The sequence below is a fragment of the Mustelus asterias genome, unplaced genomic scaffold (assembly GCF_964213995.1).
Source record: "Mustelus asterias unplaced genomic scaffold, sMusAst1.hap1.1 HAP1_SCAFFOLD_35, whole genome shotgun sequence".
NCBI classification, from domain to species: Eukaryota; Metazoa; Chordata; class Chondrichthyes; order Carcharhiniformes; family Triakidae; genus Mustelus; species Mustelus asterias.
In genome coordinates, this window is record NW_027590117.1 from 4,997,889 (window position 1) to 5,008,558 (window position 10,670).

General features: G+C 44.9%; 1 long non-coding RNA gene and 1 other non-coding gene across 2 annotated transcripts; one reads left to right on the forward strand and one right to left on the reverse strand.

Annotated features, from left to right (window-relative positions):
* Positions 1-512: 512 nt before the first annotated feature.
* On the forward strand, positions 513-584 carry trnag-ucc (transfer RNA glycine (anticodon UCC)). Its single transcript has one exon. It is a non-coding gene; the product is annotated as a tRNA-Gly (tRNA).
* A 4,516-nt stretch (positions 585-5,100) lies between these two features.
* Positions 5,101-10,157, reverse strand: LOC144482341 (uncharacterized). Its single transcript, XR_013495944.1, has 3 exons — positions 9,925-10,157; positions 9,294-9,440; positions 5,101-6,602 (listed from the first exon to the last, which is right to left on the reverse strand). It is a non-coding gene; the product is annotated as an uncharacterized LOC144482341 (long non-coding RNA).
* Positions 10,158-10,670: the final 513 nt, after the last annotated feature.

Genomic DNA, 10,670 nt, shown 5'->3' on the forward strand with positions numbered 1-10,670 from the left:
AGTGTAAAACTCCCAGAACAGGAATGTCGGTTACAGAATTCTCTCAGCTGTGATTTCTCTGCCACTTCATTGCTTCGTTCTATAAATACAGAGGGGGTGACAGAGCCAGGTGGTGTTGTGGTGACTGTGCGAGCATTTGACCAAGGGTCAGTTCCTGACCTTCAGAGTGTTGACTTATTTAATTAGACTTATTTAGTCAGAACAGAAGGGGGAAAGTTCTAAAAAAAATCAGCAAATATTCTCATCATCCATGTGTTTCTGACATAAAATCCAGCTTCAATTTCCGTTCAGTGGAAACTTTGTTCAAATGAAAGAACAGGCCGCAAATCTAATCAGAGTTATCAGTCAGAAGCAATCGCAAAAAGGTGGCTAAAACTGTCCAGAAAAATGAGACAAGCCAAGTTCAGGTAAAAAAAATGTCCCAAGGACATACCTTCTGTCTGCTGAAATCAGAAGCTAAGGTAGTTTTGTAATTATAACTGATGAAAATAACAATTACATGAGCGGAGCGAGCGGTGGTGGTATCGTGGTGAGCATAGCTGCCTTCCAAGCAGTTGACCCGGGTTCGATTCCCGGCCATCGCATTGGTAATGTGTATTGGACATTATCAGCGCCCTCATGTGGTTTAAACGCAACATTTGACTGCAATGAAATAAAGTGGACTTGTTGCTTTCGTTTTATTTTTCGGATGCAGAATTCGGGTTCAACTTGATTTTAATGAAAGGTTAATGAAAAAGAACAACAAGTCTCTGAACTAGTGAATGAGTTCTGGATCAGAGACAAAGATACAAATTAAAAGGAGACGAACAAATTTCAGCTCGCCCGCTGTGCTCTGCATCATTCCGGTGCCTGATAAAGGTCTGTGAATGTTGCTAAGTCGGTTACATCACAACAGCAAATAAGCAGCTGCGATGGCCGAGTGGTTAAGGCGTTGAGAAATCCAATGGGGTTTCCCCGCGCAGGTTCGAGCCCTGCGCGCAGCGGGTGTGATTTGAAATGTTTGCTCCGCTGCTACAGGGCAGCCACTGACTCGAAGAAGGCTCGCAAATATTTGGCATTATTTGGATCTCCATCATGCATTCAGCTGCATCGCTCCGGGCTGGGTGCAGGAAGATGGGCTTGGAAAGGACATACTATTTTGTAAATTGAATTTGTGTCTTTATATGCCCTGTTCGTGAATACCACTCACCTGATGAAGGAGCTGCAAGCGCTCTGAAAGCTAGTGGCTTTTACTACCAAATAAACCTCGGCCTTTTGGCTAAGATCAAGTGTATGGACGGCAGCCCATGGTCGGCCGCACTTGGTCGAGGTCATTAGGTTACGCTGAGGCTTCATATGTTTCATATTCATATGAAGCAATTTTTAAAAGCGGCATCTCGGCCTTTTGGCTAAGATGCAAATGAGCTCAGGTCTTGGAGGAGGAACCTCCCCCTTCTCCAATCAGCTTGGCTCATGTCGATCAGGCCCAGGACAGGGTGGTTTGGTCGCTCGCCCTGTCTTGTCAGCCTGGATCTGAAATGTCTCAACTTGTTGAGACTCTGAATTGGATTTGATTTGATTGAATTGGAAAAGTATTTAAAAAAATAAACCTGTTGGACTTTAACCTGGTGTTGTGAGATTTCTTGCTGTGTCCTTGGACTGGCATGGCAGGATAGGTTCAATGGCTTCCTTCTGTGCTGTTATTTTTCTATAATTCTTCCTATGGTTCGATGAGAAAATTCAGAACATGAACATGTTTTTTTAAAGCAGCATCAAGGCACAAAGGCAAAACACGGTCTCATGTCAGAGGAAGATTCTTATGCAATGGCATAAGAATGCACACAGAGCATAAAAATACATTTAATCAGAATACATTGAATGAATATTTCAAAATGCTGCTTCGATGATATCACATCATGTTCATTCAAACACATTGCAACAAGCTGGTCATTACTGGGCGTTCTGTATTCTTGGTTATAACAGTTTGGGAATGGAAGGAGCAGGTTCACATCTGCACATTGACAGGGTCAAACTGTGTCTCAGATTGACAGCTCCCAGGCCAGGCTTTCCTCTCGCTCTGTGCTGTGGATTCTCAGGGATTTGTTGGAGTTTCCCGGCTCAGTAACTGTAAAAGCCTCTGAGGCCGGTGCTGCTCCCCAGATTCAGGGGGCTGCAGCCAATCAGAGCTGTGCCTGATTTAACCCAGAACTGGTTGAAATGATGATATTGTTCACAAGCTGAATTCTATTTGATCAGATGAAGATACAGATTGTGTGCACTCAGTCACTAAACAACAATATTCCGCCTTCACATAGACTCGATGAGAGTGGGTGGAGGGAGAGACAGAGACAGAGTGAGTTAGGGCGGCGAGACACAGACGGCCAGACAATGTCTCAGTGACAGAAATCCTTGTAAATTCTGGCTTTAGCCAGAAAGATTCTCTTGGAGAAACAGAAGCTGCAGTATCAGTTCTCACTGATACTGTGGAAGAGATACATTATTAATCCCACACTCAGGAACAGTGCTGCCTTTTCACAGAAGAGATGGGGAGAGGCAAAATAAACTGAATGGTCCAGTTCTAAACAGTGTGCAGGCTCAGAGGGAGTGAGGTTCAGGGAGATATTTGAAAGTGAGATAGTTTCGGACAGTCGTTCGCAAAGTGGATAGGATCCTTGGCTTCACAAATGGAAGCACTGAGTGTCCATTGGATCCCTCATAATCCATTGTGAGAAAGGAGGCCATTTGCCCATTGCATCTGCACTGACTCTCTGGAAGAACATCTTTTCCCATGGCTAACCCTCTTAACCTACACATCTTGGGTCATTAAGGGGCAATATATCATGTCTAATCTATTTATTCTGCATATCTTTAGTCTTTGGGAGGAAACTGGAGCACCTGGGGAAAACCCATGCAGATACAGGGAGAATGTGCAAACTCCACACAGACAGTCAGCCATGGAGGAATTGAGCATGGGTCTCTGGCGCTGTGAAGCAGCAGCGCTAACCAGTGCCACTCTGCTGGTGTAACTTTAACAATCCAATTCCTTTCTGAATGCCTCACTTGAAGCAGCATCACCACATTGTCAGACAATGCATCCCAGAGCTGAACTACTCGCTGTGGGAAAGGGTTTTCTCATTATGCTTCAATCACTAACGAAGGGTCAGTAAATTGGTCCACGGGGGTGAAAGGGTTTCATATGATGTGACCCTTCGTAAACTGGGTCTGTATTCTCTGTGATTTAGAAGCATGAGAGGCAAAACATTAAAACATACAAGATTCTGAAGGGGTTTGATTTTGTGGACATTGGGAGATTGCGGAAGCTGGCTCAGTGTAAGGATCAGATCATTTCGCACTGACATGAGAATAAATTTCTGCACTCATTGGGTTGTGATCCTTTGACATGCTCCATTGTTGAATACACTAGTGGTGGCACAGTGGTTAGCATTGCTGCCTCAAAGCACCAGGGAACCGGGTTCAATTCCACCTTGGCTGATTGCCTGTATAATGTTTGCATGTCCTCCCCATGTTTGCGATTCCTTCCATTCTCCAAATGTTAGGTGGATTGACCATGCTAAACTGCCTGTTAGTGTCCCAAATATATTGGTTAGGGGGATTAGCAGAATATGTGGGGTTACCGGGATAGGTTCTGGGTGGGATGCTCTGTCAGAGTCAGTGCAGATTCAATGGATCAAATGGCCTCCATCTACACTGCAGGTTATGACAGTCTATGACAATTAAGGCTGAGATAGACAAATTTTGGTTTCTCAGGGAATCAAGGGAGTGAGGAGTAAAGTGGAGTTCAATCCCAAGATCTGAAACTCCATAAGCAGCTGGTATGCCCACACCTGGAGTCTGCATCCACAGTTTGGAACCCACACTTTCAAAAAGATATACAGCTGATAGAAAGAGTGGAAAGCTGTGTAACCAGGAAAATGGAAGGCATGAGGAGAATACTTTATGAGGGATTAGGAATTATTGGATTGCAACCTTTCAAGAGGCTGATTTATGGTTTAGTTCAAATTTATAAATTAGTACATAACCTTATTACCCAAGCTTGAAAAGTTCTTTATTCGGAGTTACCATAGTTTTGGTGATCGTCAGTATAAACTACAGAAATTTGATTCACATCTTAATAGTCACAGTTTGTTTTCTCCCCAATAGAATTGCTGATATTTCAAATGATTTTGTTGGGAATGCTGAAAATGTAGTGACTTTTAGAAAACTTGTCAGAAACAGTGTGATTTCTATCTATGTATTGTCTGATGATGTTGCTGTTCTTGTTTTAATGCTGTGCCTCTGTGCTTTGCACTGTATGGCAATAAAGATACAGAAATCAAAATTGTTTTGAATGGTTTAACATTATTGATGAGCCACATAGTAAATGTCTGCCCTTATTTCCTGTGTTCTTGTGACTGGACAAGACACAAGCATGGATACTGAGGGGAAAAAAGGGTGGAAATTGCAGAGGCAATGTTTAAAAGTTTTCTATCCGAGCGAGTTATATGGGTGGTGCCAGAGGACTGGAGAATTGCAAATGGTAAACACACTTCTTCAGAAAAGGCTGTGAGGATAAGGCAACTAAATCCAATCAGTTTAACCTCAGCAACGAGGTTAAACTGGTTTGAGGTTTAATCTCCAAACACTGGAGATTAAATTAACACTCACTTGTGCTAATGTACATTAAGGAAAACACATACATAATTATTAAAGGGGGATCATATTTAACTTGCTTCAGATTTTAATGAGGGTAACAGAAAAGTTTGATGAGGGTAATGTGGTTAATGTGAACATGGACTGCCAAAAAACATTTTATAAATAAAGGGGCACACAGCAAACTTGTGGTAAAATTTGGAGCTGATAGAATAACAGGGACAGCAGCAACATGGATAGGAAACTGACTGAGTGACAGGAAACACAGCAGTGGGAAATGTTTTTATTTGGAATGGAGGTCGGTTAAAGTGGGATTCCAGGAGGGTTGGTGTTAGGAATACTGCTCTTCCTGATGCATATTAGAGACATTGGCAATGCTGCACAAAGCACATATTCAAACTGTGGTAATTACACAATGTGGAGATTCCGGCGTTGGGGTAATCACAGTAAGAGTTTTAACAACACCAGGTTAAAGTCCAACAGGTTTATTTGGTAGCAACCGCAATTAGCTTTCGGAGCGCTGCTCCTTCGTCAGCTGGAGTGGATATCTGCTCTCAAACAGGGCATACAGAGACACAAAATCAAGTTACAGAATACTGATTAGAATGTAAATCTCTCCAGCCAACCAGGTCTTAAAGATACAGACAATGTGAGTGGAGGGAGCATTAAGCACAGGTTAAAGAGATGTGCATTGTCTGCAGACAGGACAGCCAGTGAGATTCTGCAAGTCCAGGAGGCAAGCAGTGGGGGTCACTGATAGTGTGACATAAATCCAAGATCCCGGTTTAGGCCGTCCTCATGTGTACGGAACTTGGCTATCAGTTTCTGCTCAGTGACTCTGCGCTGTCGTGTGTCGTGAAGACCGCCTTGGAGAACGCTTACCCGAAGATCAGAAGGTGAATGCCCCTGACCGCTGAAGTGTTCCCCCACAGGAAGAGAACAGTCTTGCCTGGTGATTGTCGAGCGGTGTTCATTCATCCGTTGTCGTAGCATCTGCATGGTTTCCCCAATGTACCATGCCTCGGGACATCCTTTCCTGCAATGTATCAGGTAGACAACGCTGGCCAAGTTGCAAGAGTAGGTACCGTGTACTTGGTAGACGGTGTACTCACGTGAGATGATGGCATCCGTGTCGATAATCCAGGACGTCTTGCAGAGGTTGCTGTGGCAGGGTTGTGTGGTGTCGTGGTCAATGTTCTCCTGAAGGCTGGGTAGTTTGCTGCGGACAATGGTCTGTTTGAGGTTGTGCGGTTGTTTGAAGGCGAGAAGTGGGGGTGTGGGGTGGCCTTGGCGAGATGTTCGTCTTGATCAATGACATGTTGAAGGCTCCGGAGGAGATGCCGTAACTTCTCTGCTCCGGGGAAGTACTGGACGACGGAGGATACTCTGTCCACCGTGTCTCGTGTTTGTCTTCTGAGGAGGTTGGTGAGGTTTTTAACTCCCGTATACACAGGATCTGCTCAGATGAGGAGGATCGCAACGGATACCTCCAGACGTTGAAAGATGCCCTCACAAGAACAGGATATGGCGCTCGACTCATCGGTCGACAGTTCCGACGCGCCACAGCGAAAAACCGCACCGACCTCCTCAGAAGACAAACACGGGACACGGTGGACAGAGTATCCTTCGTCATCTAGTACTTCCTGTCAGTGGCCGACTTTAATCTTCCTGTGGATTCGGACAATCAAGTTTGCAGAGGTAGCCATGAGGAAGAATTCAGAGTGCATTCGGCACAGTTTCCATGAAGAATATTTTGTGAATCCAAGCAGAAATCAGGCCAGTTTGAATATTGTAATGTGTAATGAGACAGCTTTCATAAACAATCAGAGTAAAAGCTCCGCTAGGAAACAGTGAACTTGACATGGTGGAATTTAGCATTCAGTTTGAGAGTGCAAACTTGGGTCAGAAGCAACTGTGTTCAACGTAAATAAGGGTAATTGCAAAAGAATGAGAGCAGAGTTGGCGAGACTGGACTGCAAAAGATATTTAGCAGAAAAGACGATCGATCAGCAATGACATACATTATGAAAATAGTTTTTGACTCACAAAAAACACTCAATGTGTTTCTGGAGTCACTTTGTGCAGATTGTGTCATGGTCAAGTTCTGCCTTTCCAGCATCTCTCCAAGAATGTGGGAGTGTGTCTATAAAGGGCTAAAACAATTGTAATTTCCTTTTTTTAAACTTGATTGGCAAAAGATTCCCACAGCTACTGTAACTAGCTCTCTAAGGAGAGTCACCCTTAGATTCATCGTTACTCCCGCTTTTATAGATTTGTGAAACTGCAATATTGTTTGCATATTTCAAGATGATCTCTATATAAGAAAATCAGAATATTTACAGAATGTTTTAATGGCAAGTTGCTTCTCCTTACTTTATTTACATCAGCAAGTTGCTCTTCTGTGAAGATATAGGTCTACATGGCTTATTCTACCTTGGGGACATGGTGGCACAGTGGTTCGCACTGCTACACCTCAGCACCAGGGACCCGGGTTCAATTCCAGTCTTGGGTGACTGTGTCGAATTTGCATGTTCTCTCCATGTCTGCATGAGTTTCCTCTGGGTGCTGTGGTTTCCTCCCACAGTTCAAAGATGTGCCATGCTAAATTGCCTCCTAGTGCCAGGGGGACAAGCAGGGTTAACAAATGGGGTTACGGGGATAGGGCCCGGCTGGGATTGTTGTCGATGCAGGCTCAATGAGCCAAATGGCCTCCTTCAGCACGACAGGGAATCTTATTCTGAATCTTATGTCTCTTTGCCCTCCACTTCTTCTCCCCCTGCCCTGGAATTTCAATGGCGGGGTGTTGCTGGGCCTCCCACTAAGATAAACTTGATTCAAGAGTACTTATCTGAAAGGTAACACTGTATTCAATATGTGCATACTGTCTTGGGCCTTTTTTCTCTGAAACGTAGAAGGCTGAGGGGTGATCTTAGAGGGGTCTTGAAAATAATGAGGGGCATAGATCAGCTTGATAGTCAATATCTTTTCCCAAAGGTAGGGGAGTCTAAAACTCGAGGGAATAGGTTTCAGGTGAGAGGGGAGAGATACAAAAGTGTCCAGAGGAGCAATTTTTTCACAGAGGGTGGTGAGTGTCTGGGACAAGCTGCCAGAGGTAGTAGTAGAGGCAGGTACAATTTTATCTTTTTAAGTGTTTAGACAGTTACATGGGTAAGATGGGTATAGAGGAATTGGCCAAATGCGGGCAATTACGACTAGCTTAGGGGTGTTTTTTTAAAAAAGGGGGCGCCATGGACAAGTTGGGCCAAAGCACCTGTTTCCATGCTGTAAACCTCTATAACAAAGATATATACCAGTGACAAACAAGGATTCTGGAAGGGAATAAATCAACCATGGTTAACCGAGGAAGTTAAAGATTGCATTAAACTGAAAGACGAACATAGGATGTTTCATATATTAGTGGGAAGACAGAGCATTGGGGAAGTTTCAAAAACCAACAAATGATGACCAAAAAAATACTAACGTGGGAGAAGATGAACTACAAACATAAATGAACAAGTAATATAAAAAGGATCAGAAAGAGCTTCTTTAACTATATAAAAATAAAGAGGGAGACTAAAGTGAACATAAGCTCCTGAGAGATTGAGACTGGGAAATAAAGGGGAACAAGAAAGTGGCAGAGGAGTGAAATACATAGTCTGTGTCAGGATGGCCAAGTCATCGAAGGTGCTGCGTTCAGGTCACAGTCTCCTCGAGAGGCATGCGTTCAAATTCCAGTCCTTACATTGATGAAGGGAGGCAGTGGCGTCATGGGCTAGTGATCCAGAGACTCTGGGGAATGCTTGAGGGACCTGGGTTCAAAACCCAGCAGGGCAGATTGTGAAATTTGAATTCAATATGAATCTGCAATCAACAATCTAATTGTTGCTTGTCATAAAACCCTATTTGGTTGACTAATGTCCTTCAGGGAAGGAAATCTGCTGCAGGAGTGTGCTTGAATTATCAAGTCTAGATGTAACAAAAATATGGATGTGGGTTTCAGGTACGGGTGAGCTGAGATATTACAAACAATGTGTGATGTTACACAGCTGGAAATAGGTGATCTTGGTGAAGGAACAGATATGTGGTCAGAATCTCATTTCCGAGTCTAATGAGGTGCCAAGATTATGAGGGTTTGTTTCAACGTCGGACAGTGATCAGTGGGGGAGATGGAGTCAGTGATTGGGAACGGAATTTGGGGTGGGAACATTGGTTTTCCAAATATTTAATTGGGGGAATTCTCTGCTTAGCCAGTACTAGAGGTCGGAGAAGGAGTCTAATAATTTAATAACAGGGGATTGGTTGTGAGAGGTGATGGTGGGGTAGAGCTGGGTGTTATCAGTATACATGTGAAAACTAACACTGTGCTTTCAGATAATGCCACTGAGGGATAAGGTGTAGATGAAAAATTGGAGGGAGCCAAGGATAGATCCTTGGGCGATTTGGGTGGTAACAAAACAGAAGTGGGAAGAGAAATCATTGCAGGTGATATTCTGCATATGAAGGAAAAGATCGGAACGGGGTAAATGCAGTCTTACCCAGCTAAACTATCCCTCCTTATCCTTCTCAGCCTGTCCACACCTTTGACATGGTTGACTGCACTATCCTGCTCCAATACCTTCCCACTGTCAGGTCAGTGTGCACAGCAGATGAAGATGGTAATGTACCTGACATCCTGGGAAAACTAATGATAAATGAAGGGCTGGGCCTCAGTGAACGAGTGTCGAGAAAGCTGGAGTTCTCAATCATCTTCATTTCGAGCGGCAGCTCCTCCATCTCAATGTGTGTCGTCAGATCAGGCCATTCTGCTCAGTCTGTAAGAGAGCGAGAGGCTATAATTAAAACCAAACAATAAGGGGGATCCACTCAGAGTAAGCAAACCCCACCCCCAAAGCAGAGCACAGGAAGATCCCAGTATCTAACCGTGGCCTCTGCAAAGTGAGCTGCTTTAACCCAGTGTGGCACTGAGCCCCACACACAGAGCACAGGAAGATTCCAGTTTATGTACTGATTGGTCTGACTCCAGGGGAGTTTGTAACACCGGCATTTCTGAGACTGGGGAACTGCAGTGACATGTTTACACAGGAAGCTGCCATTGGAAACCCTGAGCTGCGATTTATAGAATCCAACAGCGCAGAAAGAGGCCATTCCAATCCCACCAAGTCCTATCTCCATAACCTCATGCATTTATCCTAGCTGGTCCCCTTGACACGAAAGGGCAATTTAGCATGGCCAATCCACCTAACCCGCATATCTTTGGACTTTGGGAGGAAACCGGAGCACCCGGAGGAAACCCACTGGGAGACGTGCAAACTCCACACAGACAGTGATCCAAGCCGTAATCGAACTCGGGTCCCTGGCGCTGTGAGGCAGCAGTGCGAACCACGGTGCCGCCCCATTTACAACCGGGCAGGACGGGATTCCTGCTGCCGAAACCCTCCCGCCATCCCGAGCCCCGCCGCGGGCTCAGGATCCGGGCCCGGGGACTGAAGCCACTTGCGGGACATTTGCTGCCGCTCCGCGCGGTGTCTGATGGGCCCGGGGTAAATCCCCGCCAACGGCCTGTGACCGGCAGCTGGGAAAACCAATCGGAAATTGACCCATCGCGGTTATCCAATGGACGCTCTGCGCCGAATGAGTGACAGCTACTTTATCCAATCCGTGAGCTCCATCCTGCTGAACTGTGAGAACACTGAAAATGACGCTCCCAATTCTAACCAATCGCAGACCGCGCTGATGGCAATACACGCCCTCAATGTGATTGACATCTTCTTTTTTTGAATAAACTGAAGGTCGAGAAGTCCCCTGGGCCTGATGAAATGTATCCTAGGATTCTTTGGGAGGCAAGGGATGAGATTGCAGAGCCTTTGGCGTTGATCTTTGGGTCCTCGCTGTCCACGGGGATGGTGCCAGAGGACTGGAGAATGGCGAATGTTGTTCCTCTGTTTAAGAAAGGGAATAGAAATGACCCTGGTAATTATAGACCGGTTAGTCTTACTTCGGTGGTTGGTAAATTGATGGAAAGGGTCCTTAGGGATGGGATT